The sequence below is a fragment of the Lethenteron reissneri genome, chromosome 2 (genome assembly GCF_015708825.2).
Source record: "Lethenteron reissneri isolate LAM-NWPU_2019-01 chromosome 2, ASM1570882v1, whole genome shotgun sequence".
In the NCBI taxonomy this organism is placed as follows: Eukaryota; Metazoa; Chordata; class Hyperoartia; order Petromyzontiformes; family Petromyzontidae; genus Lethenteron; species Lethenteron reissneri.
Window position 1 is genome coordinate 1,425,786 of NC_083780.1, and position 10,436 is coordinate 1,436,221.

Genomic DNA, 10,436 nt, shown 5'->3' on the forward strand with positions numbered 1-10,436 from the left:
TTTTCGATCTATCTGGCCAATATAACATTTGCGGCAAGTACGCATAATCTAATATATGCCCTCTGATGCTAATTTACGTATTTTATGGTGATGAGATTATTTAAAGAAAGTATCTAATACGTTTTCTTGTGGTACTGGCCTCTACATTGGGTTTACTGTGCCCCCCCCCCACCCACGATTAGCACGTACACGCGACGTGTTATATTTTACCGTGTGGACCACGTCCAAGGAGGAAATACAGAAATGGGAGGGATTTGTCACCATTTCCATGGTAAACTGAATAACTGGATGTTGGAAGTTGAGATGGTCTGAATGTCTATGCCATCTTCTTCGTATGGTTGTAGATGCAGAGAACCAACTGCAATTTCTCATTCAGGTGGTCAATCCAGATAACCACGTCAGGAGCAGCACAGGGTATTACTGTAATGTCTCCTTCGTATTTGTGGATAGGGCATTTAATCGTTGTGGTATGGTCTGATGTGGATTACCAGAGTCGCACATTAGAGTTGAACATTTTCAGTTTGTGCATCAGGTATCTGCATCTGCAATGGTTTATGTAGACGTGGCTTAGGGTGAGGGTTGTATCGGGGTCTGTGAGGACCTCTCCAAAACCCCTCGTAATGCCGTCCAGCCCACTCGAGCTCTCAGCGCACAGCCACTCCTCTGTATAGTCAGTTGAAAACAAAGAACCACCGACTCGTACAACAGACATTTTGATATTTAACACAGCACAAATAAACACACCAAAGCAATTACTAAACGATCGACCCGCGTGTGTCACCCCGAAAATCACCCAACCGTGCAATAGTCTTGACTCTGGTAACTCTTGTAAGCATAGGGCAGGATAGGCGTTGCAGCCTCAGGCCCCTGAGGAGCAGCTGGTTGCCCCAGACCCGAGCTAGACTCAGCTCAGGGGTCTGAGGCAACCAGGTCGCCCACAGGTCACAAGTTGCAGAAATGTGGAAACCTAGGAGGTTCATCAACATCAAACGCTCCCTCCTTGAAAGCACATGGCAGATGCAGGGCACGGCCACCACCCAGACACTGCGTTGACCGGGAGTGGCCTAAATACCTGTGGGGCCGACGTCCACCTCCCCGCTCCCCGTGAGTGGGCGGGGCTTGACGTCCACCCCCTCCACTCCCCCCTCCTCCTATTCGGCCGCCTCTCGCCGGGCCCCCGCCGATCGAGTGATCGCCCCCCCCGCGCCAGCACCCTCTCTGAGGGACATATCTGAACGGATGGCTTATCACCGCCGAGGTTATCCCGCACACGCCGAGCGCTAATCAACAGAAACGACGGCGGTATGATATTGCCCCCCCCCCTCCGCCGTGGATAAGCCTTAATCCGCTGTGCAAACAGAGGCTAATGCTAGCAGAAAGGGAACGGCAGGGATAGGACTATGGGGCACGCCTCACCGTTAACGCTATTTCTACTGTGTAAACGCGCTGCGTAAAGCACGCTGTGTAAACACGCACGCGAGCGGAAGCACGTGCAAACGACGGCGGCTGTATGTGCTGCAGTACACGCGCCTCACACGTACACTCAAATCACTCATACCACCCCCACGCTGCAGCCCTGCGCTCGCGCTCACGTCAGGCACACCGTCTCTCCACGCAGACGCGCCACACACAGCTCACAGACCCTACGCCAAGGTTCTGCCCACACACACAAAATCACACTACACCAATAATCTGCACTAGAGTTTATTAATGGCGCCAATACGCATTACCCGGAGGAGGAATATTTCGCGAGGAGAGCCTAGAGTAACTCTGCCTATGAACCCAGCTACTCAAACGTCCTACCACGTACCTTGAAACTGGACTCGCGGCGTCCCACCCATTGTTCTCCCGTGCCCAGTAGTTCGCGTCTTAGTGTCTGCTCTTTATGCCCAGTATTCCACCCTCCGTCCTCCCCCCAATGTTGTGTGTAACTCATTGCGGTTGGCCCAGGGAACCTTTTATTTTTGCGCCCATACAATTTTAAGTTAATTTAGGGGCACCGCAATGTCATCTGTCCTGTGGGGGTCGGCCAATCTCCTGGCACCGGGAAACCATGGGATTCTCCCCTAGGGGCCCTTCGGATTAAAACCCGATGTGCCAGGCAACCCCCCGCCAGGACACTACGTGGGTGCGCTACATGCGGGTATGTGTTTAGTGCGGGGGCCGGGAGGGAGTCGCGGCGCTTGCGAAGTTGCTCCACGGTCGTGACACCACATACCACGCTGCCTAAAAACAATGAACCTGTTCACACACCTCCTGCATCAAACCGTCTGCCCGTAACACTGGAAACCCATTGATACACCTCCTGCATCAAGCAATCTGCCTTTTACACTGAAAGCCCTTCAAAACACTTCCAATATCAACCACAGGCTGAAACACTAAACCTGTCGATGCAATTCTTGTATCACACTGCCTGAAAAACTGAATCTATCAATACAATTCCCATCACCTGTAGATACAATTCGTGTATCAGACTGCCTGAAACACTTGAATCTGTCGATACAATTCATGTACTCTATTACACTGCCTGAAACACTATAACCTGTTTTAATACTTCCTGTTTCACTCTGCCTAAGGCACTGAAAAACTAAAATATGATCACACAACATTAACCTATACCGTACCTTCAAAATTAACCTCCTCTCAAATCACTTTACCATTTGGATAACACCCTGACACGTTAACCAATTTACCTCAAGCCTGAAATATCGTCGATGTAAAACAGCGCTCTTGTCCTGAACTCTAACATTTGTAAACTTGTTTAATAACCGTAGCCCTGATGCGTGGCTCATATGTGCACACCTACATTAATCAATAAAACACATTGAAACCTGCTTCTGTGTTTCTGTCTACAAAACCTTTGAAAACATAATTACCCCCTAAAAAACCTCTCCACACGTCAGTCCATCACTTATTCTTGGTTCTTTCGATAAAGTCACGTAGATAGAAAATAAAAATAAATTAAAATTACAAATGAAATTAAAAAACCCACGTTTCGATCTCATCAGGCGGAGAGAAAAGAGGGGGCAAGCCTCCAAATGCAACTGCTTATAAGGGCTTCCAAAGTGAGTGGGTGGGGGACGAGAGTTGTGATCCAGAAGAAAGGAAAGCTGTGCGGCGTAAACAGCATGGGCGGGTCAGCCAGTGTTAATGAAGGAGTAAAGCGCGAGAAGTAGGAGTAAAGCGTGAGATAGAGGTGGAGCTGAAGGCGAGGGGCGCAGTCCAAGTGTGTTAGACAATGGAGGGAGGGAGGGGTAGAGATAAGGGAGAGAGAAGGGGGTAGATGTGGCACATTAGGAATGGATCACGCTTTTAATTTATCCTTGTGCAGGAAGGGTGCAAAGTGTGGTTCTGTGAAAGTCCTGATGTGCTGTGCAGTGCATCAATGCATGTGTGTACAGCAGCATGTGATGACTGAGTCGGGCCTGTAGGTGGCTGGCAGGGTTATTGAAGGACCACGCGGATATACCAGTCACATGGTTAATGGCGGCTCGGGAGCAAGGCTGGTTGTAACACACGTGTTGTTGCATTTTACAGAGTGACGGTGCTGTTCTTCCCAAGATTAATATTAACCACAATAAATAAATGTGCTTGCCCTCGATTTGGAGCACCTGCCCACGTCCTTCATTTCGAGTGTGCAACATATTTTGGCGAGCCTGGCAGGAGAGTTTCCCAGAGTTCACTGACGGGGATCAACTCTTACAATAAGACGGACCAAACAATTGTAAAGGCAGAATATATAAAGATATTCGTACAAGGATCTGAACGGTATTCACATCATGGCACTGGAACAGCTGCAGGACAAGGCCAGTACTGCTTTGGAGCAGCTGCAGAAAGCCCAGCTCATGGAAACATGCAGATATTTGAAGTGTTTCAATGATGATGAGACTGGTGAAGATAAAAGCAGACGGGCTTTGATTCGTATGGCAGAAAGAGTACTTGATGGAGTTGAAGACCAAGAAGAAGATGATGAGGCCTGTGCATATATTCAAAACCTGCTGTCTTTCATTGAAACAATACAGCAGAAAGACAAAGACAGCAATGGAACAAGTCAAACACTGCCACCATCAAAACTTGCTGAAGATATGGATGGTGAAATACAAGAGTCACAAGAAGAATCCAGATAAACCCTTGAGGAAAAGAAAATCTCAAGTGAAGGTGGAACAAAAACTACAGCAGCATTGAACCCCATACGAATTGGCCAGACTAGGAAATGTGCCGGAAGTCACAGTACAAAGAGAATTCAGGATCTGCGGGCAGATTGGTGAAAGAGGGCAGAAAGACAAGTTATCTTACACCAATCTGATGCACCAGATCGACACAGGAACCCGTAAGGGACATCCTGAGTCTGACATCATTGAGGCAGTAGTCAGAGCAATCAGTCCTGGTCTAAATTTGAGGGACAAGCTAGAAATAAAAAAATTATTTGACTATTTTCAAGTTAAAAACCATTTTGAAAGGACACTATAGAGAAGAAAGCACATCTGATCTCTATCAGAAGTTGATGAACATCTCTCAGGAGCCAAGAGAAACTGCACAGAACTTTCTGTTCCGAGCTATCGAATTAAAGGACAGACTATTATTTGCATCTAAAGAAGAAGGAGCTGATGACCAGTACAATCCAGATTTGGTACGCAGGAAGTTCCTGAGATCGATTGGCACAGGATTGCTCAGTGACTCTATAAAATTCCAAATAAAGCCCCATCCTGATGACATCACTGTCACTGATGAGATGCTGATTGAAAAAGTCAATGAAGCAGCCAGCTTGGAATTTGAGGGACAAAACAAGCCCGAAGGGGTCAAAGGCAAGGGGTATCCTGAGGGCAGCGAGGCCCGCGGGGCCGAGGCGCAGCCCAAGGGCGGGGTGAGGGCCAAGGCGCAGAAGGTCAAGAAGAAGGTGCTGCACAGGGTGTACGCGATGCGCCACCGCAATGTGCACACCTTCCCCACGTTCTGCAGGCCTCACATGCTGTGTCTGCAGTTGTAACCCAAGTCCCCGGGCAAGAGCACACCTACGCGCAACAAGATGGGCCACTACGCCATCATCAAGTTCCTGCTGACGACGGAGCTGGCGGTGAAGAAGAAGCCCTACAACATGCGTGATTAAGACAAACTGTAAACTGTGGTCATATAGTTGTAGTTGTTTAAGATGTTTTTGTTTGTTAGTGTTGTGTTTAATATGTTCATAAGGGGTGACTGTCTAAGAAAAAAAATGGTGAGGAAAAGGTGTCAAGTATGTTGGTAGGCCAATAAGTAAGTACCGACGAGGTAAATTCCACATGGCATTGACACGCTGTAAATGATTTTATCTTGACAGATACTGGGAAAAGAATCCTAACCATTTCTGGTCAATAAAATGTGAAGCATGGTTTAATAATACCAGATTGTCTGGTAATTCCAAAAGCATAATACAATGCTTGGGCTCCTATCTATCGTGCACAAAGAGTTGGAGCTCACCCCAAAATAGAGAGCTTTTGGAGTGGCACTATCTTGGAAGGGATATGATCCCTAGATAAATTGTGTTCACGATTTCATAAACTACTTTCATGACCAGTTTAAGGAAAAAGACTGCAAAATGTTTGCAAGGAGAAAGGTGGAGTGTCGAGACGACACTCATTCTGTGGGGGAGAGTGTGGCACATTAGGAATGGATCACTCTTTTAATTTATCCTTGTGCAGCAAGGGAGTAAAGTGTAGTTCTGTGAAAGTCCTGATGTGCTGTGCAGTGCATCAATGCATGTGTGTACAGCAGCATGTGATGACTGAGTCGGGCCTGTAGGTGGCTGGCAGGGTTATTGAAGGACCACGCGGATATACCAGTCACATGGTTAATGGCGGCTCGGGAGCAAGGCTGGTTGTAACACACGTGTTGTTGCATTTTACAGAATGACGGTGCTGTTTTTCCCAAGATTAATATTAACCACAATAAATAAATGTGCTTGCCCTCGATTTGGAGCACCTGCCCACGTCCTTCATTTCGAGTGTGCAACATAGAGATAGGGGGAGAGAGGGGGAGTAAAGCGCGAGATCGAGGTGGAGCTGAAGGCGAGGGGCACAGTCCAAATGTGTTAGACAATGGGGGGAGGAAGGGGGTAGAGAAAGGGGGAGAGAGGGGGAGGAGGAGGAGAAAGGGAGGTAGAGATGAGGGGGGGGGGGGGCCTTGCACCTCGCACCTCGCTACACACATCCACACTGCTGACGGTAGAGGTTGACAAGAAAACACGAATCAAGTCATGATCCAAAGTGGTTGATGAAATCTTTCCAATGATTGCTAAGTTTATAACCGTCGTCTCGGTTGAAATTGTGTCTGTGTTTGTATATATGGATGGCTTCATGAACGAATCTTTGTTGATAGCCAGTCGGCTTGCAAAGTATCAACGTCTTAAATAAATCAATTTCATGTGAGCCAGCCGCATTAAAGTAATGATCAGCCATGGCAGAAGTATTGGTCCTGTCGTGTTTATTTTTATTTTCTATCTACGTGACTTTACCGAAAGAACCAAGAATATGAATTCCTGCAGTCACAAAAGTTTTATGTATAAATTTAGTCCATCACTTATCGACTCGTATGGGCTCAGCAGACCCAGGACTGTCCTCATTACAGCATTGCAGAAGGTAGCACATCCCACGATTTTCCAGGCGAAGGGCAGGCTTCCACGTGGCATTAGGCCGCAGCTCATGTGCACGCCTTTCTTGCCCTCACACAGCTCTGCATCGCAATCCTAGCGGGCACCGCATCGTTCCCTAGGCTCCAACAGCACATGCTGAGAGGATGCAGGCACTTGCCTCACGTTTCACCCTCTCAACATTAAATTTGAGGCGACCATGCAATCGTCTGCATGGTCCCGCCATATTTCTCCATGCCCGTCTCTCTCCCCCTCTTCTCTCGCAGTCCAGCGTCGCGCTCCAAGCGCACCGTGTCGTTCCCAGGCCCCCAGCAGCACGTGATCAGGATGGATGATGAGGCACCTGTCTCGTTTTTTCACCCTCCTCTATTATAAAAGCCATTCTGTGTCCATTTGTCTGTCCATCAACTAGATTATAAGAGCTGTTCAGAAGACCTGAATCAAAGTTATAGAAAGTAGACCCCGGCCCCAGATGTGGGGGTAAAAAGTTGATCCAAAAGGTTTCCCAAAAGTGTCGACCCCCAAAAAGTTTCACTCCACCCCCCCCCCCTAAAATTCTAGAAAGTGGACCTCCCCCAGATGTACAATAGAGCCACTAGTATCTGCACACATTAGGGTGGAGAGAGAATAGGACATCAGTGGGGGCGACGGGTGAGGCAGGTGTTGCGACGCCCTCCGCAGGATTTAGATTTACAGCGGCCTATGGTATTGTGGCCGCGAAAATTCTAGTAACTTGAAATTTGAGGTGACCTCGCAGCAACCCGAACCGCCACGCCATGTTTCTCCAGACCCATATCTATTGGCCTCTTTTCCCGGCTCCTCTTCCCTGTCAATCCATCGGGGTTCATAGCATACTTTTAATCTCCCCGTTCTGCCCATGAAACACCTCCCCCAATACACCACGCAGCACCAAGGGAGGGGTGGAATGAGGGGGGAAGGGGTGAGGGGGGTGGCTCACAAGGGCCACTACAGGGTGGACCATGAGCTTCGTGGAAGATCAAACCCAGGGAATTTCTGCTTTGGGTCTTTCACAAGGTGTTTGTTTTTTATGTATGTTTTTTTAAACTCTATTCAGCTTTTCAAGCTTCGTCGGGGTTGAAATCGCATTAATTAATATAATGAGCCAAGAATGTCAGTGTGTAACGCGCATGACGTCAATCCACGTGGACCAGTCTCCCTCATTAATAATCATGAACGGGTGACGTCACTCTGCATGAACAAGGTGGAGCGGAAACTTAAATTTGTTAACGCAAATAACCTTTCATTTTCACCTTTTTGTATGCAAAGTAAAGCTAATAAAGACATCAACGCAGAAATTAATATAAAGAGCAGAAAAAGGCTGTGTGTGTCCCACGCGTGACACCACTGGACATCCGCCCCCCCCCTCATTATTATAGATGTCTGCCTGCTTTTTTTCTAATGACAGAAGAAGGTCGACTGGCTATGACAATTTTTTTACGCAAATTCCCTTTCGATTTTACGTATCTTTATACAAAGTTAAGGCAATTAATAAATATACGTGGCTTCACAGTGCATTTCGTGCCTTTTTTCTTCGCCACCTCATTTTCCATCTCTTGGGCATTCCACCGGGGAGAGTGCGACCGGTTTATGATTCATGCATAGCGGCGAACAGGGGAAGTATGGGCATTGTGGGCCAGGTGGACGCCAACATATCGATTGGGGGGGTGTCGGCTTCAGGGACCGTTTTGGTCTCTAGGTCCCTCGCGGTACCCTGTTTGTTGGGGACCGATTTCCTGGCAAAAATGCCCATTCAAATAAGAGTTGATCAAAATTGCATTGAATTACTGGGGGGGCGGAAAATTTCGTTCTTGCCGTCGCCATGGGGCCGGTCTGCCCCTGTTTGCCAGGTACAGGCGCTGTCCGAGGTATCTGTTGACATTCCACCTGGTTCGCAGATGCTTATCCCGTTGAGATATCGGAAGCCAGTACCTGGCGTTGAGGGAGCGGCGGGGGTTTTGTTATCGCCGTCCACGGCTATAAAGAGCGGCTCGGCGCTGGTTGGGGCACAAACGATTGTCCGGCCGGGCCAGCCCCCGTTTTTACAAGTGCTGAATGGGAGTGCGGAGAATGTTAGCGTCCCGGCCGGAACGGTTTTGGCTCACGCCACGACCGCGTTCACGGTCCATGACGACCGGGGCCGCCGGGACATGGTAAGGGGGGTTGCGGGGCCTACGGGGCAGGATGATCATTGGGTTGCCGAGTTGTGCGGGGAGAATTCATCCCTGACCGGAGAACAACGGTCCGCGCTTCGCGCGCTGTTGCTAAGCTATTCCGACGAGTTCAGCTCGGATGATTTTGACTTGGGACGCACCTCCTTGCTTTCCCACCGCATTGATACGGGGGACGCCGCTCAGATTCGGTTGAACTCGCATCGGTTGAGCCCGATGGAGCGGGATCAGGTTCGCGGTGCATTGGAGGACATGCTGGCCGCTGACATAATATCACCGTCTAACAGTCCATGGGGCGCGCCGGTAGTCCTTGTGAAGAAGAAAGATGGGAAACTGCGATTTTGCGTCGATTTTCGAAAATTAAACAAGGTGTCCATCGCAGACGCGTACCCCCTGCCGCGTATGGATGATTCCCTCAATGCCTTGTCCGGGGCGAAGTTTTTTTCAACGCTGGATCTCTCCTCGGGATTCTGGCAACTTCCCCTCGATGAGTCCTCGAGGGAAAAGACGGCTTTCCGTACGCCGCAGGGATTGTTTCAGTTTAATTGCCTTCCGATGGGCTTGAATGCGGCCCCCGCCACTTTTCAGCGGTTGATGGAGCTGGTGTTAACGGGTCTGCAGTGGGAGACATGTTTGATTTATTTAGACGATGTCATCATCTTTAGCCGCACATTTGACGAAAATTTACAGAGATTGGAGACGGTTTTTGCTAGGATGCGCTCCGCCAATCTAAAATTCAAACCAAAAAAGTGTCACCTACTGCAACGATCCGTGCGTTATTTGGGACACGTAGTCAGTGCGGACGGGGTGGCCACGGACCCAGAGAAGGCGGCGTGCGTCCGCAACTGGCCAACCCCGGCCTCAGTTGGGGACGTACGTCGCTTCCTTGGGTTCGCCTCATATTATCGCAGGTTCGTTCCGAACTTTGCTATGATCGCTAGGCCCTTGCACCTCCTTAGGGGTAAGGGTCGGAGGTTCAGTTCGGGACCGCCGAAGGAAGCGGCGTTTGAGGGCCTACGCGATCGGTTGGCGACGGCGCCGACATTGGACTATCCGGATTTTGATCGACCTTTTATTCTGGATACGGACGCTAGTGACACCGGGATCGGGGCCGTTCTGTCACAGTCCAAGGGCGGCGTGGAACGCGTGGTAGCCTACGGTAGCGAGAAGTAGGAGTAAAGCGTGAGATAGAGGTGGAGCTGAAGGCGAGGGGCGCAGTCCAAGTGTGTTAGACAATGGAGGGAGGGAGGGGTAGAGATAAGGGAGAGAGAAGGGGGTAGATGTGGCACATTAGGAATGGATCACGCTTTTAATTTATCCTTGTGCAGGAAGGGTGCAAAGTGTGGTTCTGTGAAAGTCCTGATGTGCTGTGCAGTGCATCAATGCATGTGTGTACAGCAGCATGTGATGACTGAGTCGGGCCTGTAGGTGGCTGGCAGGGTTATTGAAGGACCACGCGGATATACCAGTCACATGGTTAATGGCGGCTCGCGAGCAAGGCTGGTTGTAACACACGTGTTGTTGCATTTTACAGAGTGACGGTGCTGTTCTTCCCAAGATTAATATTAACCACAATAAATAAATGTGCTTGCCCTCGATTTGGAGCACCTGCCCACGTCCTT